A 10,163-nucleotide genomic window follows, 5' to 3' on the forward strand; every position below is an offset into this window, starting at 1 on the left:
TTCGGGCTTAGTTTGTTCTTCTTTTTCTAGTTCTTAGAAGTGTAAAACTAGATTGTTTATTTAAGGTCTTTCTTTTTTCTTATCGTGGGTGTTATGGCTATCAACTTCCCACTTAGAACTGCTTTTGCTGAATCCCATAAATTTTACTATGTTGTGTTTACATTTTCATTTGTTTCAAGATTTTTTTAAATTTCATTTTTGGTTTCTGTTTTGACCCATTGATTGTTCAGGAGTGTGCTGTTTAATTTCCACATATTTGTGAATTTTCCAGTTTTCCTCTTGTTATTAATGTATGCTTTCATCCCATTGTAGTTCAGAAAAGATATTTACCTGATATGATTTCAATCTTCTTAAATCTGTTAAGCCTTGCTTTGTGACTTAACATATGATCTATCCTGGAGAATGTTCCATGTGAGCTTGAGAAGAATGCGTATTCTGCTGTTGTTGGATGAAGTATTCTGTATATGTGTGTTAGGTCCATTTGGCTAATGTGTAGTCTAAGTTCAATACCCCTTATTTATTTTGTCTGAATGATCTATCTATTGTTAAAAATGGGGTATTGAAGTCCCGTGTTATTGTTACATTGCTGTCTATTTCTCCCTACAGATCTGTTAATATTTGTTTTATGTATTTGAGTGTACCAGTGTTGGGTAATATATATTTACAATTGTTATACTCTCTTGATGAATTGACCTCTTTATCGTTATATAATGACCTTCTCTGTTCTTGTTATAGTTTTTGACCTAAAGTTTATTTTGTCAGATATAAGTATAGCTACCCCTGCTGTCTTTTGGTTTCTATTTGTGTGGAATATCTTTTTCCACCTCTTTACTTTGAGCCTGTGTCCTTAAGGCTGAAGCAAGTCTCTTGTAGCAGTCTATAGTTGGGTCTCTCTCTTTTTCAAAAATATCCATTCAGCTACTCTGTGTCTTTTGGTTGGAGAATTTAATCCATTTACATTTAAAGTAATTATTGATAGGTAGGGACTCACTGTTATCATCTTGTTCATTGTTTTCTGGCTGTTTGGTGGTTCTTTTCTTTTTTTTCTACCTCTCTTGCTTTCTTCCTCATGATTTGATGATTTTCCGTAGTGGTGTGCTTTGATTCCTTTTTCTTTGTCTTGTGTGTATCTACTATAGGTTTTTTTGCCTTGTGGTTACCATAAGGCTTACATGAAACTTCTTGTAAATGTGACAGTCTCTTTTAAGCTGACGGCAGCTGAAGTTGTGCTCCTTTGGTGGGTCACGTTTTTCAGGTTTTTATGTTTCTTGTAGCCCTTGCTCTGCTGTCTGCGTATTTGATGCAGCAGTCACCTCTTTCATACTTGACAGACTGGTTTTGGTGTGGAAAGACCTTCACCTGTGCGTGGGTAAGAGGGTGTGGCTGGGTTGGAGTAGTGGTTCTGGCTCTGGGGATGCCTCTGTGTTAGGCTCTATGCAGCTCTGTCAGCTGGGGGCAGTGTTGGTGAAGATTGCAGGCCTTCTAGAGGACCAAGGCTGTGGGTGTCCACAGTGGTGCTGAGGGATGCTGGGGTCTTTAGTGGCAAAGCCTGCTGGGACCACCCGATATTTTTTTCTTCCATGGGGGATGTTGTGGCTGAGGGGATTTTTTTTGGTAATTGGTCCAGCTTGTGGTGGCCTTCATGGTAGTGATGTCACTGGTGTTGGATGTGTGGGTGCCCAGGCAGTAGCCGTGGAGCCGGGGTCTGGAGAGGGGGCACTTGTGGATCTGCAGCGGCTCCTGCGTCCGGGGTGCTGGCCAGCCTGCAGCAGTGCTGGCTCGGGGAGCCCGAGATACGGGTGCAGAGCCATTGTCTGGGGTGCAGGTGGGCACAGAGCAAGCAGAGCAGGCTTTGGGGGCTGGGTGTGCACCGGGGTGAGGTTGCTGGCAGCTGTGCTCATGGGGCAGTGTAGCAGAGCCTCCTTTCGGTGGGGGGCATGGCAGCATCTCCCTCCCGGGGGGCCTGTGCATGTAACACTAGGGGTCCTCCACTAGGGAAGCTGCAGGAAATCTACAGCTGCCGTGCTCCCCAGTGGCAAAGGCTGCCCGGCCCCCACAGAGCAGGCCGTGGGCACCACAGGGGCACCTGCTGCTTGCCTGGTGTTGTTGGACCCCCTCTTCTTTGTTCCTCGCTGCCTCTGACGTCTCTGCTGAGCTGAGCTCCCCAGCAATCCTTTCTGTGCAGTTTTTCTCCTTCTTTTGCTCCACTGTGTTGCTGTAGGTTCTTAATTGAATTCTTTTTTGTTTGTTTGTTTTGTTTCTTTTTTTGCGGTACGCGGGACTCTCACTGCTGTGGCCTCTTCCGCTGCGGAGCACAGGCTCAGGACGCACAGGCTCAGCGGCCATGGCTCACGGGCCCAGCCACTCCGCGGCATGTGGGATCTTCCCGGACCGGGACACGAACCCGCGTCCCCTGCATCGGCAGGCGGACTCTCAACCACTGCGCCCCCAGGGAAGCCCCTTAATTGGATTCTTCAGCCCTCCTAAGGCTGTTTTCAATTGTGAATAGCTGTCTAATTGTTTTTTTGTGAGGGGAACGAAGGCTGGTATCTCCTACAGTTTCATCTTGCTCAGTTTAGATTATTTTAGAAAAATAAACTTTGTCAAAATACATATGAAAATAATTTATTCAGTTTTTACATTTGATTTGGATTTTTATGAATATATATTCAAACAGCCTTTGGATACAATTATGTTTTAAAAATTCTTTAGATCATTGAGAAATATTATAGTACATGCCAAGGAAGGGCTGGAAAAGAAGACACAAAAATAGAGCTCAGAAAAGGGGAAAAAACAGCGGAAAAGTAGGATTTTAGAAGCAATCTGCTTAAATTTTTAAAATCTGAAGATAATGAAAGAGTAGGCTTCTGTCATGCATGACCCATATAAAATCTGCAGAGTTCATTACACATTTTTCAGGTTTAATTACTGATCAAAACAATTAAAACAAGCCAACTGGGCATTGCAAATTGTTTAGATTTTTACCACTGATCAAAATAATGAAAATGAGCAGAAAATTATTCTCATCAAATCCACAGTTTTATCAGGTCTGATAAAATTTATGAAACTACAGTCTTTAGTAAATGAAGCTTGAGTTACTGATCAAAATAATGAGAATAAGTGACAAAAGTATTTACATCAAATTTCTAACCCAGAAGCACAAAGGCGGTTCTGTCCAGTGTGAGATGACAAAGAAGACGCCTTCCCAGAATCAGCAGATCGGGGGAGAAGGTCAGGACTGGGGGCCCCGCTGGGAGCTGATCCTGGAGGGTGTGGCCCTGCTCCCGGAAAAGAAGCTGATTCGGGTTCATGGTGAGAAACCTTTTGCATTGGATGAAGAAGAAATAGAAACGAACCTTTATTTTAAGTTCGCAGACAATCTATATTTTGTTACTATTTTTCTGTTTTATAGCTAATTTTGGAGAGCAGCTTTTGTCAGTGAAGTTATTTGTGATGGAAGCATTTGGGTTCTTTATGAAGAGAATATAAAAAAGTCACTATTATGGAGAAAAGCACACATAATACAATTGCTAGAACTGAAAAAATCCTGGAGAAATAGGAAAAAATTGGTAGTATTTAACAAATAGAAGTAATAGTCAATATAAAAACATTGGTATGATGTTCTAAAAATACTTAGCCAAACATATTTAGGCAAATAAAATGACACTTTATTTATTTTTTGACAGTGTCCAATATTTACCGAAAACAATGGATAGATTCTAAGTATAGAAGAAGTAACTTTGGAATTTGAGGCTAGAATGTCTGAATATGTCAGATAAATATAAAAATAATAAAACAAATTAAAACTATCTAGAATGGGGCTTCCCTGGTGGCGCAGTGGTTGAGAGTCTGCCTGCCGATGCGGGGGACATGGGTTCGTGCCCTGGCCCGGGAAGATCCCACATGCCGCGGAGCGGCTGGGCCCATGAGCCATGGCCACTGAGCCTGTGCGTCTGGAGCCTGTGCTCCGCAACGGGAGCGGCCACAACAATGAGAGGCCTGCGTACTGCAAAAACAAACAAACAAACAAACAAACAAAACAAACTAGAATGATAAAATCAAGTGAAAATTTTAATATAATGGGAATATTGTTAGGATCCAGATTATTTCTTTTTTCATTTATTATTTTAAAAAATTTTTTATTGGAGTATAGTTGACTTACAGTGTTGTGTTAGTTTCAGGTGTTGCAAAGTGAATCTGTTATACATATACATATATCCACTCTTTTTTAGATATTTAAGAGATGTTGAAATCTGTAATAATGATTCATATGAAGGAAGTTAAAATATTTCATGGTATTTTCCATGATAATGATAATTTTTCATATTCAATCCGCCTTTACAATTCTATATGTAAAATCTGTTAGGTTTTTTTTCTGAGTCTAAGTATCACTTTAAGAATTTTATTAACAGTTGCTGCTGCCTCAGTGAATAAAATTTCTCCAAACTGAAAACATCTCTCCAAGAATTACAGTGACTCTAGAAATGAGGTTTAATTTGGCGTTATTCTCAACAGAGCAAGATTATGTGGACAGTCTGGATTGTAAACACATAATTAGTGATTTTTTTTGACATGAAGGCAAGAGATAAATTTTGTGGAATAAATATGTGAGTATTTATGAGTTCTCTACGTCTTCATTTTATTAGTCATCCACCACCACTGGTCCATCATCAGAACATCTCAGCACAGGTGATGATTATGATATTCAAAAGATCTTATGATTATGGAGGTATTCTTGTCAGGAGAGGGTGGCAGAATATATTTTATTTAATAGTTTGGTTTCCATTCCTTTACAGTGTAGATGCAGAGTGTGGGTCTATTTGTAGTCTTGTCCAGACTCTGCAGTGGAAGTGCTGGCCTGGGTGGACGAGCCTCCATCATTCAGTGCTGGGGCCTCTTGTGTCCTCCAGGACCTCGTGTGAAGTGATGCCCAATCAGTGTTGCCAGATGAACGCATATTACCTGGTACTCCCTCCTGCAGTTCCACTTGTCACTACGACTTGCCTTTCAGAGCCTGGATGGACTGGCTCATTCTTAGGGAAGCATTTCCCATCCCCCATCAGCCCGAGCCATCGCTTCTCCCTCTGCGCTTCTGCAGACCTTACATCTGGCTGCATCCCACAGAGGGTCATCGCAGATGCTCTCAGCATCCCCTCTATCCCTGTATCAACAGCAGCCTTAGGGCAAACACACTGGTCTTTGCAGCTTCCCACAGGACTTGGCATGGGGGTATTCAGTACATTTTTTCTTTTACTGGCTATGATATTTTAAGAAATTAGTATACGTAAATCCTATAGTAAAATCCCTATTCCTCCACATTTATGAAATAAGTACTTGTGGTTTTGTCCTTTTGCTGCAGAATTTTTAACCTTGTATTAAATACGTACATAACAGACACTGTTCATTTTGAGACTGGTGAATGATTTTTATAATGTTTCAGGATAAATCTTTATAAGTTGTTATCAAAATAGCCAAGAGAAAAATATAAAAATAAGTTTCAGATCTCTGGTGGCTTGATCAAAGAAATACATAGTTTGAGGGTCAAAGATTCATTAATCTGTTGAGGTTAAGTGTGATTTTCTATCAAGTCAAAGAAAGGAGTGCATGCTAGTCTACTGGGTCTGAGAGGTTGTGTGGACCAGAGCTTCGGCACAGCCAGGCTTTGGGTCAGGATCTTCCTGCCCTGCTTATTTAATTGTAGATCTGCTGTTGGAACCACCTTTACTCTGCTTGCTATAGATGATCTGTTTTTAGCTGCTATAACTTTCTCAGAAAACATTATACCCCCTTAAGCGCCTTATTTCTTTTTCGTTTTTCCGTCCTTGTGAAGGAATCTTCCCAGCTTGACCTTAGCTGAATTCCGTTCTGTTCTTTTGTATTGTGCTTGCTTCAGGCAGAAGATGAACCAGATCACTGATGAACCATTTGGCATGAGACGTGCGGGTTTCAGGACTTCACTGAGATGCTATTTTAGGATGACTGTGATATTATGGGTCAGAGTGAAAACAGAAAAAAGGTGTTCTTTTTTATTAAAAAGCAGCTCCAAATGAAATGACGTCAGTTTATAAACATTTGAAATGCGTCCTCATTTTCCACCGGTTTGGTAGAAATAGAGGGATGATTGCAGTTCCTGGGGGTCTTTACTCTTTCCTTCAGGACGTTCTCTGTTAAGGATTCTGCCTGGTATTCATTGTCTCACACCTGGGAGGTCATGTGATGGCAACTTCAAGAGGAAAACGAGTAATCAGTATTCAAAAATAGTTTTAAAAAATAGCCAATAGCAGTTTACGGCTTTGGATAATCTTTACTGAACAATGGAAAGGGGAATTAGATTTCTCTGGAAACTATTCTGTTAGATTTCACGCGAGCAAGAGAGATCTGTTTGGAGGACGGATCCGTGCCCTGAATGGTGACTGCTTTTCCCGTTTTGCTGTGTAAATGGTCACGTGCTCACTGATGAAGGGCTAGTGGTGCTGGCTGGAGGTGCCCGGGTGTTGGCTGGCACGCCCCGCCTTTCCGGGTCTTCACCTCCGTCTTGACCTGAGATACCTCAGCGACCAGCTTGGAGAGCACCTCCGCCCACACACATAGTTTGCTCATCCTTTGTGAGCAGATTTTGTCATGTGGAAAGTTTTCTTGGGGAGCTGAGATGTGACCACCAAATTCGCTTCCATCTGCAAGGCCAGGATTTTCCCCACTGCCAAAGGAATTCCTGGGGCTGTTGTAACTTGGTGCTTTGTTACAATGCAAGCAGGTATCACTGATGTCATGACAGTAATTTTAAATAAGGTAAGCATCGAGGAAATGAACATTGAGGACAGAAAACCTTACTGCAGATGTGTGGGCACACCTAACCTCCCCCATCTGAACCCATTTGGCCAGAGATGGTGGGTGGTGGTCTTTAGTTTGGGTTCATGATGCTAGAATACACGATCTATATTAAAACAGCCCTAACTGGGCTTCCCTGTGGTGGTGCAGTGGTTAAGAATCCGCCTGCCAATGCAGGGGACACGGGTTCGAGCCCTGGTCTGGGAAGATCCCGCAAGCCATGGAGCAACTAAGCCCGTGTGCCACAACTACTGAGCCTGCGTGCTGCAACTAATGAAGCCCACGCGTCTAGAGCCCGTGCTCCACAACAAGAGAAGCCACCACAATGAGAAGTCTGAGCACCGCAACAAAGAGTAGCCCCTGCTTGCTGCAACTAGAGAAAGCCCGCGCGCAGCAATGAAGACCCAACACAGCCAAATAAATAAATAAATAAATAAAATAAATTAAAAAAAACAACAACAGCCCTAACTAAGTGTGAATTGAAATTACAGAAGTATGTATCTTAAATGATAAAGAAAGGAATTTGGAGGGAGAATACACTAACTACCAAAAACTACTTACGTTTATAAACCTTGATTCTCTTTTTGAGATTATCGAGGACCAGGTAGGATGACAATAAAAGCAAACCCCTTCTGTCCCCAACCCAGCTTCTTGCGTCTGGGTTTTCTTTGCTGAATCTGGACGTGATCAGAGGGCAAGCCAGGAGGACGCAGTTGGGATTAAACCAAATACTCCAATGCAACATTCCTTTTTTTTCTTATCGGACCTTTGGAATCCATAGTGACTTGGAGTCAGACAGCATCATCTAATACATGAGCTTTAGCTCAGAGAAAACATGAGCTCGAGCATAGTGTAAAAGAAACGTGCCAATTCATTTATTCACACCTCACAGAGAAATCATTGATTGGAAATGGTGGTTAAAATTTAGAAGGAAAATAAAAAACATTTTGACAGGGACAAAATCTGCTGAGGAAGTACTCAGAAAACGAAGACTGGATAGTATTTGATCTTGAAAATACAGTCTTTAGTGGCGCTGTATGTCTATAGTGTCTCTTATGTTATTGTAAATTGTATTCTGTTAGTAATTTTAAGCTTTCAAGTAATTAAAATTAGAAGGGGTCTGCCCCATATCTAGCATGGTGTCTGAAGCATTTTGTCACCAGGTCACATATATATATGACCCACGATGAGGTCTCTCAGTTTCCCTTTGGCAAAGTAAGAGTGATGACATTTCTGTTTGAAAAATCATTGCAACTGTCTGTAAGTACTTTTCCTCTGTGGATGTACATATGTTTAAATAACTGGCATTTTCTCTGGAGAGACTTTGCTTTTCCCCTGCCGTAAGCAGAACGTTGAAGACGGCCAAAGCCATAGCGGCTCTTGTCCCAAGCCAGGGAAACTTCTCTGTCTGAACTGCCTCTTTACTAGCAAAGACAATGTGTGTATTTTTGGTTTTTTTTGACAGTGTGTGTATTTAAGGCCGCTGTTTTTTAGGTTGTCTAGGTTGAGCGTTGGGTAGACAGCATAAGAAAGAAAGAAAGGATTTTGTTTTCTGTTGCCTCTTCCGTGATGTTTGCGGGGCTTGATGTGGGTGATTTAATCCACCTGTGGCCTCTGGTTCAGACTGAAACTCGGGATGAATTGTGAGTATCGATGTGGTGCATGTTCATGAAGGTGCTGACCTGTCCTCCACTTCACGTCATTTGTGCCCTTTTCTCCCTTATTATTGGAGGGTGTGTGTGTGTGTGTGTGTGTGTGTGTGTGTGTGTTGGTGATGAGGGATTTTGGAGGCAGTGCTGTGCATCATCCTAAACCTGGCCTGGGATGCTTTTCATCAGTCAGTGCTGTGTCACCTGCCCTAACAGAAGAGTACACTCTGGGTGAGAAGCAGGGGACCATAAAGAGAGAGGCAGCGCGCATGGGGTCAGTGTGGCTCATCCCAACTTTGTGAATCACGGTTGTCTTATTGAAGGCGTTTCTAAAGTATTTTAATAGTTAAATTCAACAACATTTGTCAGCCTCCACATTCGCTACAGGGTAGATAAGTATTTCAGTTAACAGGAGAGGAAACAAAAGATGCAGAAGGTGATCTCGACGAGGGATCTGGGTGGGTTCTAGACCTGCGGTATCTCCTGAGACTCCCAATTCAGTCCACACCTTTGCTCAGACCTTCAGAAAACGCCCAGTGATCCCCGTGGCTGCTGGGTCTAGGCAGGTGGACTCTTGTAAACAGGGCTTTGAAGGCCTTACAAGGAGTGTTTGGAGGTCAGCCAGGGCTGGGACTCTGACAGGGGGGTTCCCTCCACCCCAGGAGGCTGCCTCCTGCCCAGGAAGCCGTGGGCAGCACAGGTCCCCTTGCGTCTTGATGAGACCTTGAGGGGCGGCTGAGGGGCCGTGTGTTGGGATGCTCTGCCCTCAGAGGACTAGGGTTCTGGAGCCTACGTCACGTTTCCTTAGATACCACTGGGCATTGGGACTGACTCCAAGAAAAAGGCTTTCGGGAAGCTTCGGTAACTGGAAGGGTAAATGAGCAAGAGAACTTGTCTCCTGCCCTCTAAGTAGCTCTGGCTCAGATGCTACTTTGGGTGTAAAATAATTGTCCGACCATTTAACTCAAATAGATTGCTGTCCGTTTACATCTCAAGCCTTCCTAGAGAGTCCTAGGACATAATTTGGAAGATTATTTTTATATAAACACGATCATCTGCACACACTCCTTGAGTCAGGTAATTGGTATCAATGGATTAAAGCCTACAGACAAATGCAGTGAAGACTGGTATCAAAAGGTTTAAAGCTGTTTTAAAAGAATTCATAATGATCCTTTTTTACAATTTTTTATTTATTTATTTTTTACTTTTTGGCTGCACCATGTGGCCTGTGGGATCTTAATTCCCTGTCCAGGGATCGAACCCTGCACCTTCTGCAGTGTAAGTGTGGAGTCTTAACCGCTGGGCATCCAGGAAAGTCCCTGATTCCTTTAAAATTGTTTTTTTTTCCAGGTTATTATGCGCTAAATTGATCCTCTTACACCTAGACTAGTTAAGTCTTTGAATTTATAATGAAATCTAAATAAACTTGAAAGAAACAACAGGTAGTTTTAAAGCAAATGAGGTTCTTAAATAAAATACATTCTCTGCGTAGTTTTAGTGTCCTAATTGTGAAAATGAGCACCGCCCTTCCCAGGTAATTTTTATTTTCTTTTAGTTTTTAAAAATTTATTTATTTTTCTTTATTTTTGGCTGCATTGGGTCTTTGTTGCTGTGCACGGGCTTTCTCTAGTTGCGGCGAGTGGGGGCTACTCTTCCAGGCTTCTCACTGAGATGGCTTCTCCTGTT

This window comes from Pseudorca crassidens, chromosome 17, assembly GCF_039906515.1.
Source record: "Pseudorca crassidens isolate mPseCra1 chromosome 17, mPseCra1.hap1, whole genome shotgun sequence".
Taxonomy (NCBI): domain Eukaryota; kingdom Metazoa; phylum Chordata; class Mammalia; order Artiodactyla; family Delphinidae; genus Pseudorca; species Pseudorca crassidens.